Raw genomic sequence first — 15,303 nt, forward strand, 5'->3', positions numbered from 1 at the left:
TTAATATTAATATTAGTTAAATAAAAGCTTTTATAAAAAATAATTTTTTTTAATTTAATCAAATATATTTTTGTATTTTTTTTTAAGACAAAAAAAAGTAAAAATATTTATTTTTACACATCAAAGTTACATACGTGTACCAAATTTCAATCATTTTCATACGATAGATCAAAAGATATAGCAGTTGCAAGATTTGATTATTCCTAAAGCGAGTTAAATAAAAGCTTTTAAAAAACCATATTTATCTTCAAAATATGTACGTTAAATATTTTACGGATTATATTCTCCGTAATTTTTATTTTCGTGGCGTTATATCTGTAGAGCTGCTGTGCTGGAAGAAGGAAAGTATAGTAATTAATCAAAAAAATTCCATTTTCCTTGCTACCTCTTTTCCATAGCTGAAATCTCCTGATGAAAGTGTTCCCCGTGCTTATCGCTCACTACGCCAATAGTTCCCGTGAAGAAATCTAGGTGAGAGTGCAGGAAGTGTACTTTTATGGATATATTACAACCCAAATTTTTATAAGATGCTATAACATCTTAGACAATATCACGGTAATTTTCTAAGCCTTTTGATTTCCCAAAAAACTCTGAGTAACATTTTTGAATGCTTGCCAAGCTGCTTTCTCCAGTCGATCCATTAGTTTTTTATTGTATAGCAAACACACACATCGGAAACATTGAAATGGAATCGTAGAATATTTAGTATAGCTTGCGTTTCTCTACGCCCAACAAATAGCGCTGTTTTGTAAAAAAAAAGCATATTTTTACCTGTCAAAGGTATGACATCTTACGTATATAAAGACACGTGCGTATTCGAATGCAATGTTGTGTAAAAATTTCAAAGCAATCGGTGAAGAACTTTCGGAGATTTAAAATTTTGAACAAACGAACATTTACATTTTTCTAATGTAGATTAAAAATGTTATTACATTTAGTGGAGAAAATAAAAAGAAGCAAAAAATTATCAGCTTGCATTACGGTGCGCCAGCGTACAGCCGGGTTAATTGTCTGCAATAACTCGATTGTTTGTCAACAAATTTTTCAAAAATGATGTGTAATTTTGTTAAAAACAGAATGCTTAATACATTTTGTGATAGGTAAAAATTTGATCAATCCAATAATTATAAATATATTGGAGATTAAAAAATTAAGGTAGCCGCCATTTTTAAATTTTCGAAGGGGACGTTTTCAAAATGTTTTGTTTTTTTAGAATAAGACACTACCTGCTTAGAGTATCCGAATTTAATTAAAGTAGGTTTACCCGTTCCTGAGAAATAATATTTTTCTTGAAAATCACAAAATGGCGTCCAGAAGGAAAACAAAGCAAAATAGGATTTATGTTGATACAAACGTTTTTTCTCATTTCGGTGTTCTGCATCTGTACCTGGAGTTCAAGAAATTCCATACCGAAACACTCGGTATATATACTATATGATTTATGTTCTTTTTAAAATAAATTACGTAATTTTATACACGGTACATTACTTTACTATAAAAACAGAACGAGTCAATTTAAAATAATTTATGTTATTGTCAATCTCCATGGTGGAGTGGTAGCGTCTCTGCCTTCAAATCGGCGGTTCTGGATCCGATTTTCACAAGCTATGAAAAAATTAATTTCATTATTAACCATTCACGGTTGTTTTAGAATGCCAACTAAAATAAAACGGAATAAACAGAAATTAATCGCTGTTGGACTTTCTCTCCTTCAAGTCAATTATAGACATGTTTAACTATTTAAATATTTATATAATAAAGTAAACGGCAGATATAATAAACTGAAGATGGGGATGTGAAAGGAATCTGTAGAACAAACCCTAGGGAGCTCAGATTGAGGGGGAGACCAGGAAGGCGATGAATTGAGGATGTGGATAGGGAGGAGTGGAATGACATCTTGATGGAGGTCTAGGCTCTACACGGGCTAATAGCGCCAAGGAGTAAATATACATATATATTTTTTTAACGTAATTCTGACTCTCGTAGAGAGCTACGAAGGATATAAGTTTTATTTATTTTTTAATTTAAAAAAATCCTTTTTTATTCGACTTTCAATAGGAGTCAGAATTCAGATATTACATATATATAGTATTCTGATACTATATATAAATATATAGTATCGGAATTCTATATATATATATAATAGTGAGTTAGGTTACTAAAATTGATTTACCACTGATTTTTTTTTTTTTTTAATAATAATTCTATTGTTTATTTCACTTATGTTCATTAACAAATATAAAACTTTAAATTTTACACAACCATTTATAATATTCATGAAATTGTAATAAATAGAATCTCCTTTTTTGTTATTGTTTTGTTTTTTTAATTAACTTTTTGTAGTAACTGTAAGTACGCTTCCGCAAGTTGTCAAAATACATGATATATCCGGTTGTATATTTATTCCGGTACAAAACAAAATAATGCTAAAAGTAAATAAATAAATAAACAAACAATAAATAATATCCTTGCACACTTTGTCGATAAAAGTAAATTATGTAAATCTACCAACTAATATACTGTATATCTTTTATGTATATAAAAACGAATGTTTATCCCGTATGCGTTCCAATACTATTCATCCGACTGCGATGAAACTGGCGAGTTGTGGACACGCCCGTGAAGGTTTTTGAATTATTTTAGAGCCGGTAGGTGGGCAGGTGTTGAGATATTTCGAAAAATTGTTTTTATGGTCCGATTTGGCTGATATTCAGAATATGTGTTACAAGGAAAGAAACACCTCTACAAAAAAATGGACCCGCTAGATGGCGCTGGGGTTGAGATATTTTTAAAATGTCCATTTTTGTTCTGATATGGCTCATATTCAGAATATATATCAGTACGTGAAAAGAACTATTTTTGCAAAAAACAGAGTCGCTTGGTGGCGCTAGGGTTGATGTTTAGAAAAATGTCATCAAATAATAACCGACTGAGGAAGTCGATATTGACATAGACAACGATCGATATAGACAATGACAATCGATATAGAGGATATCTCTCGACTTATACAACTACATTAAATTTGGTGAAAGAAGTTTTAGGTTATTTATTTACACGTTTTTTTATAAGTTACAGTTTTTTGTTTTATTTTATTTTTTTTATGAGTTTAAAGATTACACTGGGGGTCCAGGGTGCATAGCCCCCTGGTTAAACGGGAAGGGCAAGTGAAGCGAGCCTTGACTGGCTAAATATATACCAAATTAATTACTTTATGTAAATATTTTTTTTTATTCCCCCGATTACGCCAGCAGATGGAATTATAACAATCTTTCTAATCTTCGACGTTGAAATTTCAATAATTATACCAATATTTTCAACGATGAGTGTGTTTATTTTTTTGAAATACGTCACTTTTTACAAAACGAAAAATCAATTAAATTTTAACTCATCAAAGTAGGTGTTGAATAGAATTGTTTGGAAACAACTTGAAAAATGTATATAATATTCCATATAAATAAAGTATTATGTATAGAAAATAATTACAATTTGTTTAGTACAAATACTGAGGCAGATATTAATACAAAATTTAAAGTTAAAAACTAACAATAACAAAAATTCCCGTCTCCGTGGCGCAAGTGGTAGCGTCTCGACCTATCATATGGAGGTCCCGGGTTCGAATCCCGGCCAGATGAAGCATTTTTCACACACGCTACAAATTTCCATTTAATCTTCTAAAGTAATATGTAACAGTGGTTCCGGAGGCAGAAAAAAACATTTAAATTATCAGGGGAACTTTCGAAATTAAAACTGGAGTAAGGAGCAAGAGATGGACTGTCTCCCAATATCCTCTTTAATTGTCCCCTTGAAAATTTTATAAGTGAATGGAAGACAAAGAACTTAAAATGTTAAACAAACACAAAAACATAAAAATGGGTACTAAAACTAAATTCATAAATGCTAACATTCTGGCATTCGCAGACGATTTGCAATTTTTGCGAGAGATATAGACCAGGCTAAAATCAAAATTTAAAAACTATGCGAATGTGGAAGCAAAATCGATCTTCAAATTTCTTATGAAAAACTAACTGGTTTTCCAATGACAAAGAAAACTCAGACACTTAAAATTTCTGACAAAAAGTAAGTGAGTTCAAAAATGGAAACTCTCTATCATCTCACGAAAAACATTTAAAAAATATTTCCTTTCTAAGTTTTTCATTATAAAGCGTTTAGAGTTAGCATAATTTTTTTACGAACTAATATTTTATTTCATGAAATGCCTTTTTGGTTCAAACTTGGAATTTTTCTACAAAAACATTATTTTACCCCTCCCATTCAAAATAAAATGAATTTTTTTTATATACATATTTTTAAACAAATTTTTATCATTATTTGATAGTAACAATTATTTGTTTTATATAATTAACGGATGTTCAAAATATAGTACTTGGGTTTTCATTTGTTATAGTAGCTTTTGGAAGAGATGTATAATGTTGATTTAAGGATATAATCAAGAAGCAAAGAGGACAGTTTTATTTGCATAGAGATTAGTAAATTGATTTTCTATCTTTGCTTTTGATAGCGCTATTAACAAAGATGGCGATTACTGAACAGAAAGCCTTCTATGCGTTGCCGTTTGCTGTATATGAACCCATAGTTACAGTTTAACGTGCGTTTTTTATAAAGTTTAATTATCATCCTACGAGTTAAAATAATATTTGTCGACGTCGTAACCGGTTTGAAACGACCGGATATCGGTGTAAAGGGAAGAATATGGGAAGACCAAGAGCCTGAGGAAATGTTGAAATGTCTTTCCTGGATAATCCTAAAAAAAATTGTTAGAACGCAATCTACGAAATAAGCAATGTCGGGGATGACTGTATGCAATATTTTAAGAAAATGTTTACGATTTGTCATGGCAGAGTGGTAGTGTCTCGGTCTTTCAACAGGAGGTCCCTTGTTCAAAACCCAGTCAGGCATGACATTTTTCAAACGCTACAAAATTCTATTTCTATATCCCACGCACATTTTTGAAGCTTATGTGGCAATATCGTAATGTCAAAAGAAAAAGAATTTCGTCCGTACCATTTACAGTTGTTTAGGATTGAATGACTTTTCCCAACCAACAATGGAAACTAACTAAGCAAGTTTTCCAGTTTGTCATCTTTCAGTGTATCTCTAATTTCGTAGCAGTAGTAGTAATAGTGGTGACTGTTTAATTTCGCTCTTTTAATGGTTAAATAAATACCGGAATGAAATTATTAAAAAAAGTAGTTTTTTTTAATAATTTTGTTCTGGTTTATAATAACTACATTACCTTCTTGACTTTCATAATTGTATGATTACTCATATAAGTAAATTTTTTTAACATTTTAGCTACGTGTTTTTACTTTTTTTAACTTATCAGTAGAATTATATTTTTATCATAATAAGTTTTAAAAATTTTTTGTTTCGTAATATTTCATTTTAATATACCACGAAACATCTGTGAAATATTTTAAGCGTTTAGACTAAATACACTGAAGTATATAAAAGGTAAATGAGGTGACCAATGCTCAAATTTTCACACCTTATATAAAAAAAAAACCGTTCCAGTATTATTTTATATATAGAACTCTTTTAACCAGTTCCAGTACTTACCAGTTCGTTTCAACCAATACGATTAAATAAATGAATCGCATTATACACTGATTTTGTAAGGAAATATATAATTATTATAAAATAATAACAAAACATCCCTTTCGCCACGCCGAAAGGCGCGGTGGTAGATTTCATCGGTGCTAAGTAGGGGATAAAAAAGTATTCCACCTTTAAGTTAAAAAAAACTTCAAATTTACTCAATACGATAATGGTTGCATGTGAAAAAATGTTTCACGTGTTCAGCATACGACCAGCCCCATCTTCTTACAATTCCAGTAACATTTTGCCGTAAGGGTTGTTCATATCAAACGTTGTTTCAGACAAACGTTTTAGGTAACGTTTAGAGGAGGACTAACGACCACTTAAAACCGATTCGAAACTGTGTCTATTAAGGGAGTAATGATTTTTTGTCTTTGAAACCCCTCCATTTTTCCGACCACCTGGGACGGTGGTTGGTGATTTCAAAAACTTTACTTAGATAAGTTTTAGTCCCTTATCCAAAGACTTGTAGGAGTTTGAAACGAATGTGAGATTTTACTTAAAAAGAAAGTTATAACGATATTTTGTTTTTTTCAAAAAAGCTGTAGATTTTCCGCACTATATAAAGCTTCCGGTAAAACTATAGTTTTATAATATGTTAATTTCACGTTTTTAAATAAGAAATGTTTTTAGAACATTATTCTTTTACGATGATAAAAAACTGCCACTTGTTTCTAAAACATTCGAGGGCAACTATTTATCTAAATATAAGATTTTGACTCTTTTGACTGATTTTCTAATACAATTTTCATGTTTGGATTTATTTTTATTAGTGGGACAATATTTTGTTTTTTGTATAGAATTTTTAGATCAAATATTTGCCCATTTATTATTATTATCCTAAATTGAAGATAAAATTGCAGTTGTAGCTAGCTTTACAGCTTAATATTACTGCAAGTATTTACAAAATATCTATTTGCATCGCTGCACAGTTAAGTGCAATTTCTATTATATATAACATTTAACTATTAAAACAATACCCAAACTACTATTGTATTTGCTATTTGAATCGCTACACTGCATTGCTTTCATTACTTTAAGTACACCATACGTGCGATAAATCAACTGTAATTATTATATAAACACACACATACACACAGAAACGTACATAAAAGTAAACCTGTTTATTCGATATTAAATAAACAATGTTGATTACTATGCAACCGTATACTGTATATACGCTTGCATCCATTACATATATTATCTAGTAAATCATTAATTTTGTTTAAGCACTCATGCATAACGTATTAAATTTGATTTTAGGAAGAAAGCATCCTAGATAAACAGATTATCTACAAATGTCGTTCCAGGATAAGTTACGTACATGTGAGTATGAAATAGTAGATGACAATTTCATTCTAATAAATTAATCTATTTTATAAACGTTAACTTCTGCAACTAATCTTTCACGTGTATATTATTAAACATGTAAACAACATTGCTTTAGTCATGTGCATATATCGGCTTTCCCAAACACTACCGATGTAATCTATGTAACTTCTGTTAATATGATTACATTTTTTTATTACTACTTACATATAGCAAGTATGATTTTTTTTTGTACAATCCATCGTCAGGTACATTATATTAATTCATACATTTTACAACTCTTTCAAAATTCATATATAAGTAATAATACAAAATTTAATAATATTAATAAAAAATGAAAATAAATAGGTATTACAATAATTTTCATAAATTTATCCTGTTATAAAGAAACCCGTAAAACCTTTAAAAGAAATTAAAATATCACTCTTAATTTTTTTATGATTATTTAGGATGAAAATGAAAGAAGTGACCATATTGTACAGGATCTTTTCCCAATTTTACTTCATTAAATAACAGCTTAAAGAAATAAAAAAACAGGCTCAACTTCCTTAAGTTTTGGTATTCTATGATAATTTTTTATAAAAAACCGTTACAAAATCAACACTCATTTATTTTTTTATATAAAAATACTCATTAGAAGCACTACTTTAAACGATGTTAATCTAACAAACTTACTGAGAAGCCGTTGGACAGGAATCAAGAGTTTCCAGTTCGATCTATCGAATCACAACTAGGATACATTACCTCTTTAACTCTCAAGTTAAGGTAAAATAGAAAAAGAATTATAGATATTTGAAGACCGTACTGGCAGAGGACTGAAATAGTGCAATAAAAATAAAAGCAACTGTAGTGATAAGAAAGAAAGCTTTTAGTAAGAAGAGGAAATCACTATGTAGTAAAAGTTCTGAACTTTTTCAAAGTTAACAAAGAGTTAACAAAGAGGTTATCCAAATGCTACGTATGGAGTATCTTGCTGTACGTAAGTGAAGAATGAACGATGAGGAAGAGGGAGAAGAACTGGATTGAGGATTTAAGATGTGAATATGGAGAAGGATGGAGAAAATGAAATGGACGGATAAAATGAAAAATGAAGTGATGAAAAAGATTAAATAAGAAAGAACACTTATGGGGGAAGTACACAAAAGGTAACAGATTAGATATGTAGTTAGAGACAGTAGAATCTTGACAATCGTATTGGAAGGGTCAGTATAAGGAGAAAGGAAGCAAGTAAACTGAAAGATGAGGTTAATAGATGAAGTGAAGATTGAAAAGTACCAAGGGGACGAAGAAGAAGACTTAAAACAGAAATGGAAGGAATAGCTGTAGTGTAAAGGACCAGCTACGAGACGAACACTGGTTGATGTTAATTACAGAGTTCAAGAATCACAGCATAGTCCAAGCAATATCCATAGAAGAAAAATATCAATAAAAGTAATATCACAGAATAAAAAACGTCAAGGAAAACAAAAAGGGCTCAGTTATGAGCCTCCTAAAAATAAGTATATGTTCATAATGAAATAACATATCCTTTTAGCGGTGTAATAATTGGAAGTGTCTTAACTAAAATGTAAATCTTTCAGCCTTTTTTTTCTTTTTGAAGAGAGTATAACTGCCTTGTATTGAAGAATTATATTCTATTTATACATCTGAAAGAATTTTAAATGCCAAAAAATCTCAAATGGGACGTAAAAAATCAAAATGAATTTTTACAGCTCATAATTCAGATGATTGTTAAAGAATCAAACAGCTTGCTAAAAAAAAAAAATCTTCGATACTTTATAAAATAAAATATTAAGCTGACAGAAGATATACTTGTAAGTAAGGAAAATCCAAATTAATAAGTTTTCAGTACCTTACAACAGAGTTTCTCAAACTGGAGTCGCGATCCTCACGGGGTCACGGCGATATGATGGGGGGGGGGGGGGTCGCGAAATTAACCTACAACTTTACATCCAAGCAATAACGCATTAATTTTATGAGAAAAAAGATCACTTATTATAAACATTTGCTTACGTTTATACGTGTACATGTAAAGAAAATAAATTAATGAGATGGTTTCGTTTTTCTTTTCATTTAAAAGTTTCTCCATAGGTGGATCTACGTTAGAGACACACAAAAGCAAGTTGTGTTAAAGTGAGAAAAGATGATACCTATATTTAGTTTTTAGCGCAACTGTAGACGAAAAACACTTTTCACAGAGGTAACGCGTGGCGGAAGGGATTAATATTTTCAATGCTTCTGCGACTAAATTTTCATATTCACACCGAAGAGCAAGCCAAAACGTATATAAATCTTCAGATGTGAATTATAGTTGTAACTTTTTATCGGCAGACATTTTGATCGGCTGGTCGTGGATCTAAACCGGTAAATTAGCAACTGCAAACAACATTTTCACTAAATGGATTCAGTACCCATCTCTACGTGAAATTTCTTCCGGGAAGTACTCCGCCAACTGAATTTTTAGCTCATCGCAAATGCACCTTCATGCTATTAAACTGTGGCGAATAATAGTGTCTTCCTCATCCAAATTTTTCTCAATATATTTGGAAGCGAGCGAAAATATATCAAAATTTTTAAGACGAATAATCTAAATATCAAGATTCTTAATGAAATCCTGAACTTTGTGTGTCATTAATAAAATATTTTTATCGCGTCCTTGTAAATTCACATTAAAGTCGTTTAAACGCGAAAATACATCAGCCAAGTAAGCCAACAGCAACGTTGGCTTACAACGTGTGAATGTGTGTTTTTACACACATTCTGTAAAAACATTGAGAAGGCCGTTTGTTTCTCAGAGAAAAATATTATTAATTCATCTCGCAATTCCAATAACCGGGTAAACGTTTTGTCCCGTGATAACCATCTGACTTCTGCATGGAAAAGAAGAGATTTTTTTCTTTTAATCCATTTCATCGCATAGTTTAGCAAACAGCCGCAGCTAGTTTTATAATAATTTTATCAAACATGGCCCATTGGTATGATTACAAAATTAATAATTGTAAAACTCACCAACAATTCTTTTATATATGCTTTCAAACGCTTTCATAATAAAATTACCGCATCAGAAACTTTTTCTTTTTCTTTTTTCTTTTAAAAAGGTGGAGGAACCCCATTTACAGGCGCCTAAGCAGTGTCGGGTTCGCTAACAGGTTCCGCCAGTTATAACCAAGGGCGTATGTATACCTGCGCACTACCGACTAAACTTCCACTCCTGGCTTACTACCACCTGGGACTGCTTATAAAAATATTTCATCAGAAGGGGGAACCGCCCACACACGCAGTCATAACAATCCAACAATGTCACACACCACACAAACAACACTACTGGAAGCAACACACACAACACGAAAATACATACGCCAACAACACACAAGAACCTGAAGAAAATAAGACACGCTACTAACATCCACAACACCCACGCGTTACACACCCACACAGCCGTCAAGACAGAAATCTTAAATAGTCACGCCGCTTACCAGCCACGATCAGACGTACGAGCAGAGTGTCTCCGGCCTCATCGCACCCAGGCAACCCCCATACGTACAGGGGGCCCCTAGGCACTCAGCCGAGGACCTTCCAATTTACCCCTGAACTTGGCAAATCTAATAACGCCCACCCATATAGCGGTCCTGAATAGACCACACCAGTAAGCAAGTGCCTCCTATGTTGGGAGGGACCCTGTTCTATTTGGGCCTACTCCCTCTTCTGTCATTATGAATGACAGGATGTTAAGTTGACATAATTTTAAACGTTTGAATACCACTGTTATATTATTACGTTACATAAGAAAATTTACGTGACGAAGAAGTTTTAGTTTTATTAAGATTATAACATAAATTTTTAAGTTCCTGATGATGGAATTTTATTCTGAATGCAATTGAACGTATATATATATAAAAGAATTGTTGGTAAGTTGTTGTTTTTAATTAATGGTTAAATAATTTTAACTAGGTTTCATTGAAGTTGGGGGTCGCGAAATATTCATTATATATATTTTTTACGTTCTGGATGTCGTGGAGCTAAAAATGTTGAGAATCGCTGCTTAGAGGATTTTCTCATGGTACAACAAAATAAAAAAATTAAGTTTCTTTTTTGATAGTTCACCAATTTCTTTACGACCATCAAATTCTAATTTAACACATCAATCAATCTTAATAACTTTTCTTAATCTTTGTTACTTATTATACCATTTCTGTACACTCAATTCAGCGTTTAAGTTATTTTCTTAAATATGCGATTCATCATAAAAAATATTTTTAACAGTTCTTCAAAATCTGTCGCGATGAAAATTTACAAGGTCTGGTAAAGTTTTGACTGTATTATAAATTTATATGAAGAGATAAATAGAGAAAAATAATAATAAAATACTATTTCGTAAAGTATTTATTTAATGAAATGCTATTATTTTTTATTCTAGATTGAATAAAACTTAATTCTTCATGAATTTAGTTTTGAAGACTGTTAAAATTTGATCAAATACTAGATTGCTAGACTTTAAAATAGCAGGATAATACTGACTTTCGTTATAAAGTCACTTCTGATCGACTTTAACCGCCGATTTATCTTAAAATGGCCACAAAAATTAAAATTTTGTAATTATTGCGCAATAACAGGTACGCAATCAGGCACGCAATAGGCAGTTGATAGTGTACTTTTTAAAACTACGTGCTTTTTTACAATTTAAAAATGTGCTATAAACATGAGAAATAAATTACATTAACTTAGCATAAGTAGGATCACGATAGAAATTTATTAAAAACATAGCCAACTCATATGCCCCTCTTGCAGTTTTAAAAAAAGTTTTTTAATTAAAGATTAGAAAAATATGTAACTTTTTGACTGTACAGATATTGGAAAGAAACAACATGTAAGATTATAAATTACGGTTAATATAAAATGTGAAATCAAACAAAAATACTCAAATATATTAAACAAACATGTAATAATCTGAATAAAGAAAAAATTAATTTAACTTTGTCAGAAATTAATTAATAATTCAGCAAACAGTAAACAATAATAAGAATGTTCGTTCGGGAAAGTCTTAATAGAATTTCTCATATTGATATTTGTTTTTTTTTTTTACAATTGTTGATTTTTTTATAATACCTTTTCGTAGAAAACAACTGACAGTTTACAATTATTGAACACAGACAGATCTAAAAAATTACTTAAAAAAGCATTTTTTTTTTTTTTAACTGCTACTTTCGATTCTTTACACCATTATTACATTTGCTCTGTCAAAAAATGTTACAACATCATGTTTCTTATCTAAATTAAATCACATAATAATAATAGCTAAAAGTTAGACTAACTTTTAGGAGCTTTTAGACTAACCCCCCGGGTTAGTCTAATGGTAAGACTCGTCACCGCAAAATCAGCTGATTTTCAAAATAGAGAGTTCTATGATTCGAGTCCTTGTAACGGCAGTTGCTTTTATACGGATCTGAATATTAGAATGTGGATACCGGTGTTCTTTGGTAGTTGGCTTTCAATTTATCACATTGGGAAGGTAATGGCAAGCCACCCGTAAAACCTGCCAAAGAAATTTCAAGGAATTGAAATCGGACATGACTATAGCTAAATACTATTTTTTATTAAAAAAAAAAATTTATATCTGATCATTTATGTATAATATATATATATATATATATATATATATATATATATATATATATATGAAAACCCGGTAATGATTCGCTGTTGTTAGATTTGAGTATATATGTAGATTAAATGAACACAATTGAAAGTTTGATAAAACATTATAACAAAATAAACATTACGGAACTTCACAAAATTTAAGCTTTCCCTTTCTCCCTTTTCACTTTTCCCTTTCCCCTCTTTTTTTTCCCCTTTTCCCCATTTTCATTTAACAAATTTTCATTTTACCATATTCCCTATCCCCTTTCCCCCAAAACCATTTCCTTTATCCCCGTTTCCCCTTACCTTCCCCCTCTCTCGCTTATTTCTTTTACCTCTTTCATCTGTCCCCTTTCCATTTCCTTTTCACCGTTTCCCTTTTTTATTTTTTCCATTTTCCCCTTCTTTCCTTTTTTCGATTTTTCCCTTTCTCCCTTTTCCCCCCGCGTAGTTTTTCGGTCCAGTAGTGATTTAGCTTATAGCGGACACATATATCGGAAACACTGAAATAAATAATATTCTCCTTTCCTTTCCCCATTTTCCCTTTCCTTCCATTTCTCTTTCCCTTTTTCCCCCTTTTCTTTTTTCTCCTGTCTTCTTTCTATTTCCTTTTTCCCGTTTTTCCCTATTAATTTTTTCCTTTTTTCCCTTTTTCCCTTTAACATTTTTCCTTTCTCTCTTTTTCCCCGCGCGTATATCGGTCCAGTAGTTTTTTAGTCTGCAGCGGACACATATATCGGAAACATTGAAATGGAAAAGTAAAATATTTAGTATAGCGTGTGTTGCTTTCTTTTACGTCCAACAGATAACGCAGTTTTTCAAAATTATGTTCTTACCTGTCACAGGTGTGACATGTTAGGTATATAAATAGTAGGTACATAAAAACACGCGCATATTAGAATGCAACGTTATGTCAAAATTTTAAAGCAATCGGTGATGAACATTCAGAGATTTAAGATTTTGATCAAACGAACATTTACATTTATATCTATAGATATTTTACACACACACACACACACACACATATATATATATATATATATATACATACACACACACTTTGAAACAGAATAACATCGCACAGTATGTTCGCTTGTGTAGCTTTCAACGTGCACATTTTTCCTTTGTTATGAGTTGTATATTATACCTGTTGGAATTTTAGTTATAGGAAACTTCTTTTCAAGCAATACTTTTACATGTTAAATTCTGATATGATATAAAAATTTAAATTTTGAAAAAAAAATCGTAATATGACTTTTAAGCCATATTTTCTATTTCGGATTCGGTCAATTCCGTCCGCCAATCTGACTCCTTTATTAAACCGGTCAATTGGGTCCTCGTTACTGGTAAAAATAAGAACAGTTCAACCCTCCCACGCTACAACTGCTTCGTGTTATATTTATACCTTTTTGGGATTTATTTCTCATTTAATTGTCGTTCGTAAGAGTTGTCAAATTGGTTCGATATTTTGAAAAATTTCCAGGCTGATACATACATCAAATTAGGAACAGAAAAAAATGTATGGACGAAGTTTAAAATTTATGGAGGACAGAAAAAAAGAAATGTATCTTTAGAACAAATGAATGCTCTTCTCGAAAATAGTATGTAGACCGTTATCTGCATGAAACATTTACTAATAAAATAACGTAACAAAGAAGAGTAATAAAATTATTACAAGTAAGTAAGAGAAACAGCATAAAAAAAATACATAGAAATAAAAAAAAAGTAAACAATAAAAATAAAAGTTGAGCAGAAAATTGACAAAACCATTATAAGCGCATAGACAAAACATTTACTGTAGCGTTTTTCAAAGGAATCTACACTGATGATCACTAAGTGTGAAACATAGTTATGATTTTCAATGGGCTATTAAAATCACAAATGATTACTGAAAAATACATTAGTATCTATACTTTCTATTGATCAATTTTTCGGAATAACAAGGTATAATTCGAACGAGGGATGGAGGTGGCCGGATAAAATTAACTATGAGAGACTCAATTGACCTGGTTCTTTTTCAGGCGGGCGTAACTGACCTATGTCGATCTTTATAATTATACTCGTACATATACAACCAGACAGTAAAAAATCATAAGTATGGATTCCATTTCAGGTGTAAACAATTGCAAAATTTTCAAATAATTCATTTTTGTTTTTACCCACGATGGAACGGAGACGGTATATGCGTTTGGGGTAAGAGGTTTTGTGTGTGTGTGTGTGTGTGCCCGCGCGCGTTTTAACAATTTTCCCCCAAAGACTACTGGACCAATTTCGATGCGGTTTATTTGTATTGCATAGGTATCGGCTCAGAGCAGATTCTTAGATTAGTTTTACGGTTATAAGCTGCCAGGGGACGCTGCAGTAGATCTGTTTCTTCAAAACGGCTTCGTGGGTTTTTTAAAATGTTTAAATGTAATGTTTTTTTAAATGTAAATTATAAAAGAAGTCAGCAGACTGCCTGTTTCATTCGTTCTCAAGATGGGTCATAACGACCCCTTATGGGCGGTGGATGTTTTCATAGGGGGCAGTAGAAGGCCACAAAAAATTGGGAGCTTTCAGGCGGTCTAGGAAGGCGATGGCTGATTAATAAAAAAGCAAAAGTAATGTCTTCCTGATATTTCAAACTAAAATTAAATACCTACTAGACTAGGACAAAACGTTAAAGGGACATCTATATATTATGATGAAAAATTAGCATATTGAAACTACCTCAACTTTGCA

Source organism: Lycorma delicatula, chromosome 9, assembly GCF_047948215.1.
Source record: "Lycorma delicatula isolate Av1 chromosome 9, ASM4794821v1, whole genome shotgun sequence".
Classification (NCBI taxonomy): domain Eukaryota; kingdom Metazoa; phylum Arthropoda; class Insecta; order Hemiptera; family Fulgoridae; genus Lycorma; species Lycorma delicatula.